The sequence below is a fragment of the Hevea brasiliensis genome, chromosome 11, assembly GCF_030052815.1.
Source record: "Hevea brasiliensis isolate MT/VB/25A 57/8 chromosome 11, ASM3005281v1, whole genome shotgun sequence".
NCBI lineage: Eukaryota > Viridiplantae > Streptophyta > Magnoliopsida > Malpighiales > Euphorbiaceae > Hevea > Hevea brasiliensis.
In genome coordinates this window covers 94895061-94903371 of record NC_079503.1, presented here as the reverse complement: position 1 = coordinate 94903371, position 8311 = coordinate 94895061, and the positions used below count along the sequence as shown (strand labels likewise).

At 32.0% G+C, this 8311-nt stretch overlaps 1 pseudogene; it reads left to right on the top strand.

The window, feature by feature from the left end:
- The first annotated feature begins 4104 nt into the window (after positions 1 to 4104).
- Positions 4105 to 7586, top strand: LOC131170692 (alpha-farnesene synthase-like; annotated as a pseudogene).
- The last annotated feature ends 725 nt before the right edge of the window (positions 7587 to 8311 follow it).

Sequence of the window (8311 nt, the reverse complement as noted above, 5' to 3'; positions counted from 1 at the left end):
TCTGTACCGATTGAAAAAAATTTTTAAGTATTTTCTTGGCATTCTAATGCCATAAGAACCTCAATAACCCTTCTCTGGAGTTCCAAAAATTATTTTATAATTTTTCCCCCAGGTCTAGGGCTCCTAGTTGCTAAAACCGCAACTTCTCACTATTTTACCTATCGCTAGGGCACCGGCTCATTTAACTTGGTTGTATTTTATTTCTAAAATTTTTACTAAATTTTTCTTATTAATATTTGAGTTAATTATAGTTCCTTACTTTAGTTTAAATATTTTTCCAGACATTCTAGCTGTCCGGACCGACACCGATCACCGGAACAGTAGAATGTACGAAATTGCTACAGGGAGGGTGTTACAACTCTTCCCCTCTAATTTAAATTTCGTCCTCGAAATTTACCTGATGCAAACAGTTGAGGGAACTGTTGCCTCATCGTCTCTTCACTTTCCCAAGTTGTCTCCTCGGTATTGTGGTGCCTCCAAAGCACTTTCACCAGTGGGATCTGCTTATTTCCCAACTCTTTCACTTCCCGAGCCAGGATCCGTATGGGTTCTTCTTCATATGTCAAATTCGGTTGTACTTCAATTTCTTCCATGGAGATGACATGTGAAGGATCTGAGCGGTATCTTCTTAACATAGACATGTGGAACACATTGTGGATCTTGTCCAGCTCTGGTGGTAAAGCTAGCCTATAGGCCACTGGACCCACACGTTCAATGACTTCATATGGGCCAATAAACCTAGGGCTCAACTTACCTTTTCTTCCGAATCTCAATATTTTCTTCCACGGTGAGACTTTGAGAAACGCTTTATCACCAACTGCATACTCTATCTCTTTTCTCTTCAGGTCGGCATAAGATTTTTGTCTATCGGAGGCAATCTTCAGGTTAGCTTTGATTATTTTCACTTTTTCCTCAGTCTGTTTCACCAGGTCTGGTCCTACCAGCTTATCTTCGCACAATTCAGTCCAACACACTGGGTTTCTATATTTCCTCCCATACAGTGCTTCATACGGAGCCATTTGAATACTAGCTTGGTAGCTATTGTTGTATGCGAATTCTGCCAGTGGGAGGTATCTATCTCAACTTCCCTCAAACTCAATGACACAACTCCTCAGCAGATTTTCCAAAAATATAAAATTTTGATGATTTTTAAAAATTAATTTAAAGACCACGTGGCAAAACTAAAAATATATTTGGACTCTACGAATTTTTTTGAGTTTTCTAGAATTTTTTCAAAATTTTTAGGCGTCATTTTCGGTCCCAAAGCATAGTAAAAATTTAAAATTTTGTATTTTGAATCAGACTAGCCGAATCGAACCGAACCGGACCGGATTGGACTGGCCCTCTTCCTCTTTTTCTTTTCTCTTCTGCGCGTTCCCGATGCCCTCTCTCTCTCTCTCTCTCTCTCTCTCTCTCTCTCTCCTATTTTCTCTCTCCTCCCTTCACCCCTCGTCGACCAGCCACCGCCTCAGCCTCTCCCACACGCCGATGCACCTCCAGGCCACCTCTCCGCCGCCGGCCGAAGCTCCAGGCTGCTAGAAACGTCACGCAAAGTCCCCCCTGCGCGCCCATCGTTTCGTCTTCCTGGGCCGATTTCGGCCGATCCAGCCACCAATCGGACTAGGTCTTATGCCAAACCTCATCTACACCTCGAAAGCTTTTCAAAGACACCAAGAACACTAAAATCTATCGAGCGGTTGGCCCAATTTTTGTGCGAGAACTTTTAGTCCATTTCGATTTTTGGGCTAAATTTCTCGCAAACCATGAATCCCACGAGAAAACCGAGAGTACCGAAGTGCTCCACTCATCGAGAGCTTTGTGGCAATACTAATTTCAAAATTTTTCGATAGCGTTTTTTGATGGGTCCCGCGAAATTTCGTAGTGTTTTTCCGAGTACTAAATGAGCCTAGAAAATTCCATAAAAATTATATACTAACCCCTGTGTTGTGGGCTTCATGTAGGTACCTTCAATTCACTGAAATTCAATGGTTGCCCGAGTCTGTAAATTTCAGGCCTGACAGACATACTACTGAAAAAGTCTTTGAATTGGGTCGATATTTTAGTTACCCCACCATTGTCAGACCTCCCAAGCGTGTTCCAGGGGTCGAAATTGGTATAGGTAAACCCAAACCTTACTTTTTCTTAATTATCTAGCGCTTGAATTTGATTAAAAATCTATAACATATTCTTGGTAGCTTAGAAAATTATAATTCTTTTTGCATTAGCTTGATAATAATGCTAAGGACCGCGGGGCAAAATTTTAGAATTTTTAGAGTTCATTTGGGTAATTTTTACAAAAAATGTTAATTATAAGGACTAAACTGTAATTTTTCACATTGTGATTGTTGACTGTTTGGATAGGCCCAGGAGGAGCTATGTGATGTTATTGAGTTGTGGATGTGTGATTTGTGGATATAGAAGTACATTTTGAGCTATTTTACAAATTGGGTAGGTCCTAAATATAGGGAAGACTCTGCATATATTTTTTCCATAATAAAAATCATCAAAATTTTATATTTTTAAAAAATCGAACCCAATTTGAATAAAAAAAATATATGGGAGGCAATGCCTATATTGCAGGTTAGACTCTACCTATAATAAAAAAAAATAAAAAAAATTAATAAGGATGAGAAGAAAATATATTTTTTCTCTCATATTTAAATAAAAAAATATTATAAAAAAATTACTTTATAAATAATAATAAATGCTGTGCTCATGAATTACTTTTCTACAAATCATTAGAAGCATTAAATTTTAATATTTTTATATTTATACAAATACAATTTTTATAAATATAAATATACACTTCGAATGTATTTCTAAATTCTTACGTTCATCAAAATACAATATATTTTATCAATGAAATTTTAGTTTAATAATAATGAAATCTTCTTTAGAATTTTGATATTTTTAATTCAAATTACAATCAGAGCTAAATAAATGAAAAAAAATATTTTTTTATTATAAATTTTGAATTCCAAATATTGAAATTAATTTATAAATTATACTTAAAATTTATGAATTTTCGTAAAAAAAAAGAATTCAAATTCATTGAACTTCATCAACAATTACGGGCTCAAGTTTGGTGGTATCGTCATCAGTCAACCACAGATTTGATGAGATGGACACAAATGAAGGAAACTTATGACTTGAAATAAAGATGATGGAAAGTTTAGTACTATATACGCCGAACGAGAAACACATTTTAATTACCCACAATTATTGATTGGATCTTTCAGTCTTATACTCTCTCTCTCTCTCTCTCTCTCTCTCTCTCTCTCTCTCTCTCTCTCTCTCTCTCTCACACACACATTTTAAGTAATATTTAAATTTTTAATTCTATTTTATTTGTCATTTAAAAAAATTAAAAAAATATTATTCTCTTTCTAATTCTATTCATATTTATTATTATTTTTAATATATTTATTACCTTTTTATCATCTTTATTATAAAAATATTTTATTTAATTATTAATATTTTTTTATAAAAATAAAATTATTTAAATATTTTCTTAATTATCATAAAAAAACCTTAAAAAAATGTTTCAAATGGAATGGAGGGATTAAATAATATTAGCAATTGAATAACTTTATTTTTATAAAAATATATTAGTAATTGACTCAATTTTTTTATTTTACTTAATTATTTTATATAAATATTTATTAAATTTAATAAAAATAAAAGATAATATAAAAAATAGCTAAAGTTTCTTGTTTTTCTAAATATAATAGATAAAAATAAATAAAAATAATAATGATGATAATAATTTTGCATGTCTAGTTAGTTATATAGAAAGGTCTATTTTTTAAGTTTTATGTATAAGGGTCAATTATTTTTTTATTTAAATTATATTAAAATTAATAATTTAATTATCATGTTATAAAAAATATATTATTTAATTCTTCATATTTAATTTTGACAATTAGTTGGTCTCTTAATCCAATTTGTTTGGCCGTAGGTCCCCTCCAAAATCTAAGGTTGATGAGAGGAAATTATAAGGAGTTATTGGGGCTGCGCTGGCAATGAGTATTTCACGTTTTATATGATGGGCTAAACATTTGCCCGTGCGCACATTTGTATCCCTCATTGCCTATATATTTCCGTTGCGAACAAAGCTACATCTCCAAGTCCACTTAGCCATTGTTCAACATACCATAGATTCTATTATCCTTTGATTCTCTTTTGAACATCAACTATGGAAGTTGGGCGACAAATTTTGCAATGTCAAACTAATTCTGAAGCCTTTGCTATTGATCAACAAAGGCGATCTGCCAATTATAAGCCTAACATTTGGAAATATGATTTCTTGCAGTCTCTTTCTAGTAAATATGATGTGAGATTCTATGTTCTTTCCTTCACATTCTATGAGGAGGATTTGCATATAAAGAATTATGGCCCTGCATGCTTTTACTTTGCACAGCATGCATTTCCTCTTCACAAGACCAAAAAATAAAATGACTAAGATCCATTTATTTTAAGACTAAAACTTGAGAAAACGTTATGTTTTTGCAGGAAGAGCAGTATAAAGCACAAGCTGAGAGGCTCAGACAGGATGTTAAGCATTTATTTGTTGAAACAGTGGATTTACAGGCCATATTAGAGCTTGTTGACTGTATCAGAAAGCTAGGCCTGGCAAGCCACTTCAACGATGAAATCAAAGAAGCTCTAGATTCAGTAGCATCATCCATGAAGAACAACAACTTCAACGTGGAAGGCAATCTGTATTTCGCTGCCTTAAGTTTTAGGCTTCTCAGGCAGCATGGCTACGAAGTTTCACAAGGTAAAAATCTATGCAATTTATATATATATATATATATGAATGAGTTATTTGATATTTTACTAATAGTCAATTATCTATTGCATCGTGCTAAACCCAGATGTGTTTCGAGAATTTTTGGACGAAAAGGGTACTTCCATGAAAATCCAATGCGAGGACATTAAAGGAGTACTCGAGGTTTATGAGGCCTCACATCTAGCTGTAGAAGGTGAAACTATCTTAGATTATGCAAAGGCTTTCTCAGCCAGAATTCTCAAGGGTATCAATAATTGTACAGTCAAAGAAGGCAACATTTTCACACGTGTGGTCCATGCTTTGGAGCTTCCAAACCATTGGAGAGCGCAATGGTTTGATGTCAAATGGCAAATCGACGCGTACGAAAATGACCAAAAAATAAATAAATTATTGATTGATTTGGCTAAAATCAATTTCAACATCGTCCAAGCCACACTTCAAAAAGATCTAAAGGAGATTTCGAGGTTTGTGATAATTATTTATAAAGAAAAGGCAACCTTAAACTAAAGTACTATTTATAAAAAGAGAATCTCTGTCGTGACAGTTAATAGAATTATAACATCTGGTTATCTTGACTTACAGGTGGTGGAGGAATTTGGGTCTAACAGAGACTCTGAAATTCACAAGGGATCGATTGGTGGAGAGCTTCTTGTGTTCTGTGGGACTTGCATTTGAGCCTCACTTCAGCTGTTTTAGAAAATGGCTTACTAAAGCCATCGTTATGGTATTAGTCATAGATGATGTCTACGACATTTATGGTTCACTGGAAGAGCTGGAGCATTTCACCAGTGCTGTTAATAGGTTAGTGTTGAATTATAATCACCTTCATTAGTTAATTATCTTCAAAATTGATTAATGTTTTAATTTGATTCAGGTGGGATTCCAGGATAATTCAACAGCTGCCAGAATGCATGCAAATATGCTTCCAAGTACTTGACAGTATCGTTAATGAAACTGCAAGTGAGATGGAAAGGGAGAATGGGTGGAACCATGCACAACCTCACCTTAAAAAAGCGGTAATTAATTAATCTCTTGGACTCTGTAATTCTTTCTTAATCATCTTGTTAATTAAGATGGGTCTCATTAATCACTAGCTATTTGATTTTCTTTAGTGGGCAGATTTCTGTCAAGCATTACTTGTGGAATCAAAATGGTATAATAAAGAACATACGCCATCCTTGCATGAGTATTTGAACAACGCTTGGATTTCATCATCAGGAACTGTCCTTTCAGTTCATTCATTTTTCTCTATAATGAATGAGGTAGAAGAAGAACTGGTGTATAACATATCTCTGATAATCCGTCTCTGCAAGATTTAGGAACTTCAGAGGTAATTATATTTTTTTTTTTTAGTGAAGATTAGGCGGATTAGTTAGATAAATTCAAACATTTACTTTGTTAATTACATTCAAAACTTTTAATTTTGGACAATTTAATAATGACTTTTAAAATTAAAGAATTTTTATTTAAAATTCAAAAACTAAGTTGGAGATTGTGATTTTTCACATATAAATTGCCATATGGCAGGGGATGTCATATTTTCTAATTTTTTTTTCTATAGGATTATTCTCTCTCTCTCTCTCTCTCTCTCTCTCTCTCCCTCTCTCTCTCTCCCTCATTGTCTCTGTCCCTCTCCCTCTCCCTCTCCCTCTTCTTTCTCCGTCTCTCTCTCTCTCTCTGTCTCTGTCTCTCTTTGTTTGAGCAATCAAGCTCACTTAGTGTGGAATCCCTACTTTTTTTTTTCATTTGTATTATATGTATTTAGAATGCACATCCACTATGTTCCCATGGAAGAAAATTGCATGAGTCAGTAGCTATTATATATAATGCAGCAGAAAAAAAAAATCAATTTATTAGGAAATGAGAGGAACAATTAAAAATTAAAAATATATCAATAAAGAAATATAAAAGGATACAATGAATCAGGTAAAAAAAAAAAGGGAGCCAATGCCTTACGAAAGTAGGGATTCCAAAATAAATGAACTTGATTGCCCAAAACACACACACACACACACATAGAGAGAGAGAGAGAGAGAGAGAGAGAGAGAGAGAGAGAGAGAGAGAGAGAGAGATGATAATCTAAGTGTAAAAAATAAAATTGGTTTTCGAATTTTAGATAAAAATTCTTCAATTTTGAAATTTATTATTAAATTATCCAAAATTAAAAGTTTTGAATATAATTAATACCTTACATAATTGATTGGATTTATTTAACCAATAAATTAAAAAAATTATCAAGTGCAATCATTGTATAATACATATATTTTGATCATTGTATGCAAATATGCACAATGATTTTTTTTTTTAATTTTTAATTATCTATGATGCATTTTACAATTCTATGATTAATTAAACAGGCAGAACAAGAGAGAGGAGATGCTGCTTCATCAATAGTGTGTCATATGAAAGAAACGAATGTTTCAGAGGAGACAGCTAGAACCTACATTAAGGACATGATAAGCAAGTCATGGAAGAAAGTAAACGGACAATGCATAGCCAAATCACCTAAGCTGCAGTCACTTGTCAATATCAACACCAATATGGCTCGTGTGGTGCATAACCTTTATCAATATGGAGATGGGTTTGGTGTTCAAGATCGTGAAAATAAGAGGCAGATCCTCTCCCTCCTGGTTGATCCACTCAAACTCAACTGAGATGAAGATTTCATTACTGGCTTGCTATTGTAATCTAGGTTCACAGTATAATTAAATGCTGTATGGAGTACTTAAAAAATTTCAATTCAACTTCTTCTAATGTATGTCCATTCTACAAAGCAATAAAAGTAATTTCACAACATAGGCACAATTAATTTATTATCCTATTTACTTTTATGAATAAGACTCTTCAATAATATTTTTAACATTCAAAGTACGATAATGTGAAGACCTTTTATTATATTACTTTATCTTATTATAAATATCTCAATAGATCCAAATATATGGTTAAGCAACCTAATATCCTCTTAATGACTAAGCAATTATGGATTCAATATTATATGACTTTTAACATTATATTTATTTTTGTTTTTTTTTAAATCAAATCAAATCAAAATTTTAATTTGGTTCGATTTAACTGATTATTTTAATTTAAATTATATTTGCTTGTAGTGTTAACACTCGTTGTTGAAACTTGTTTATAATAATAATAATAATTATAAAATTTTTTTATATTATATTTAAATAAATATAATTTAAATATTTTATAAAATTATTAAATTTTAAAATTAAAATTATTAATAAAAAATATTTTTATATAAATTTAAATTAATTCAGCTATTATTTAAATAATAATAATTAAATTTAAGAAAAATTCAAGTGGGTAAGACAATTAATTTTCATAAATATCTGGTTGATGGTTGATGGTTGATCCAATGCACTGTCATTTTTATTTATTTATTTATTTATTAAATCCTTTCTTATCAAAAGAGACATAAATTTATTTATTTATTTATTTATTTTTAATGTTAATATCACCATCCTCTCCCCGTCTCTCTCTAATCTTCATATATATGAACAATTT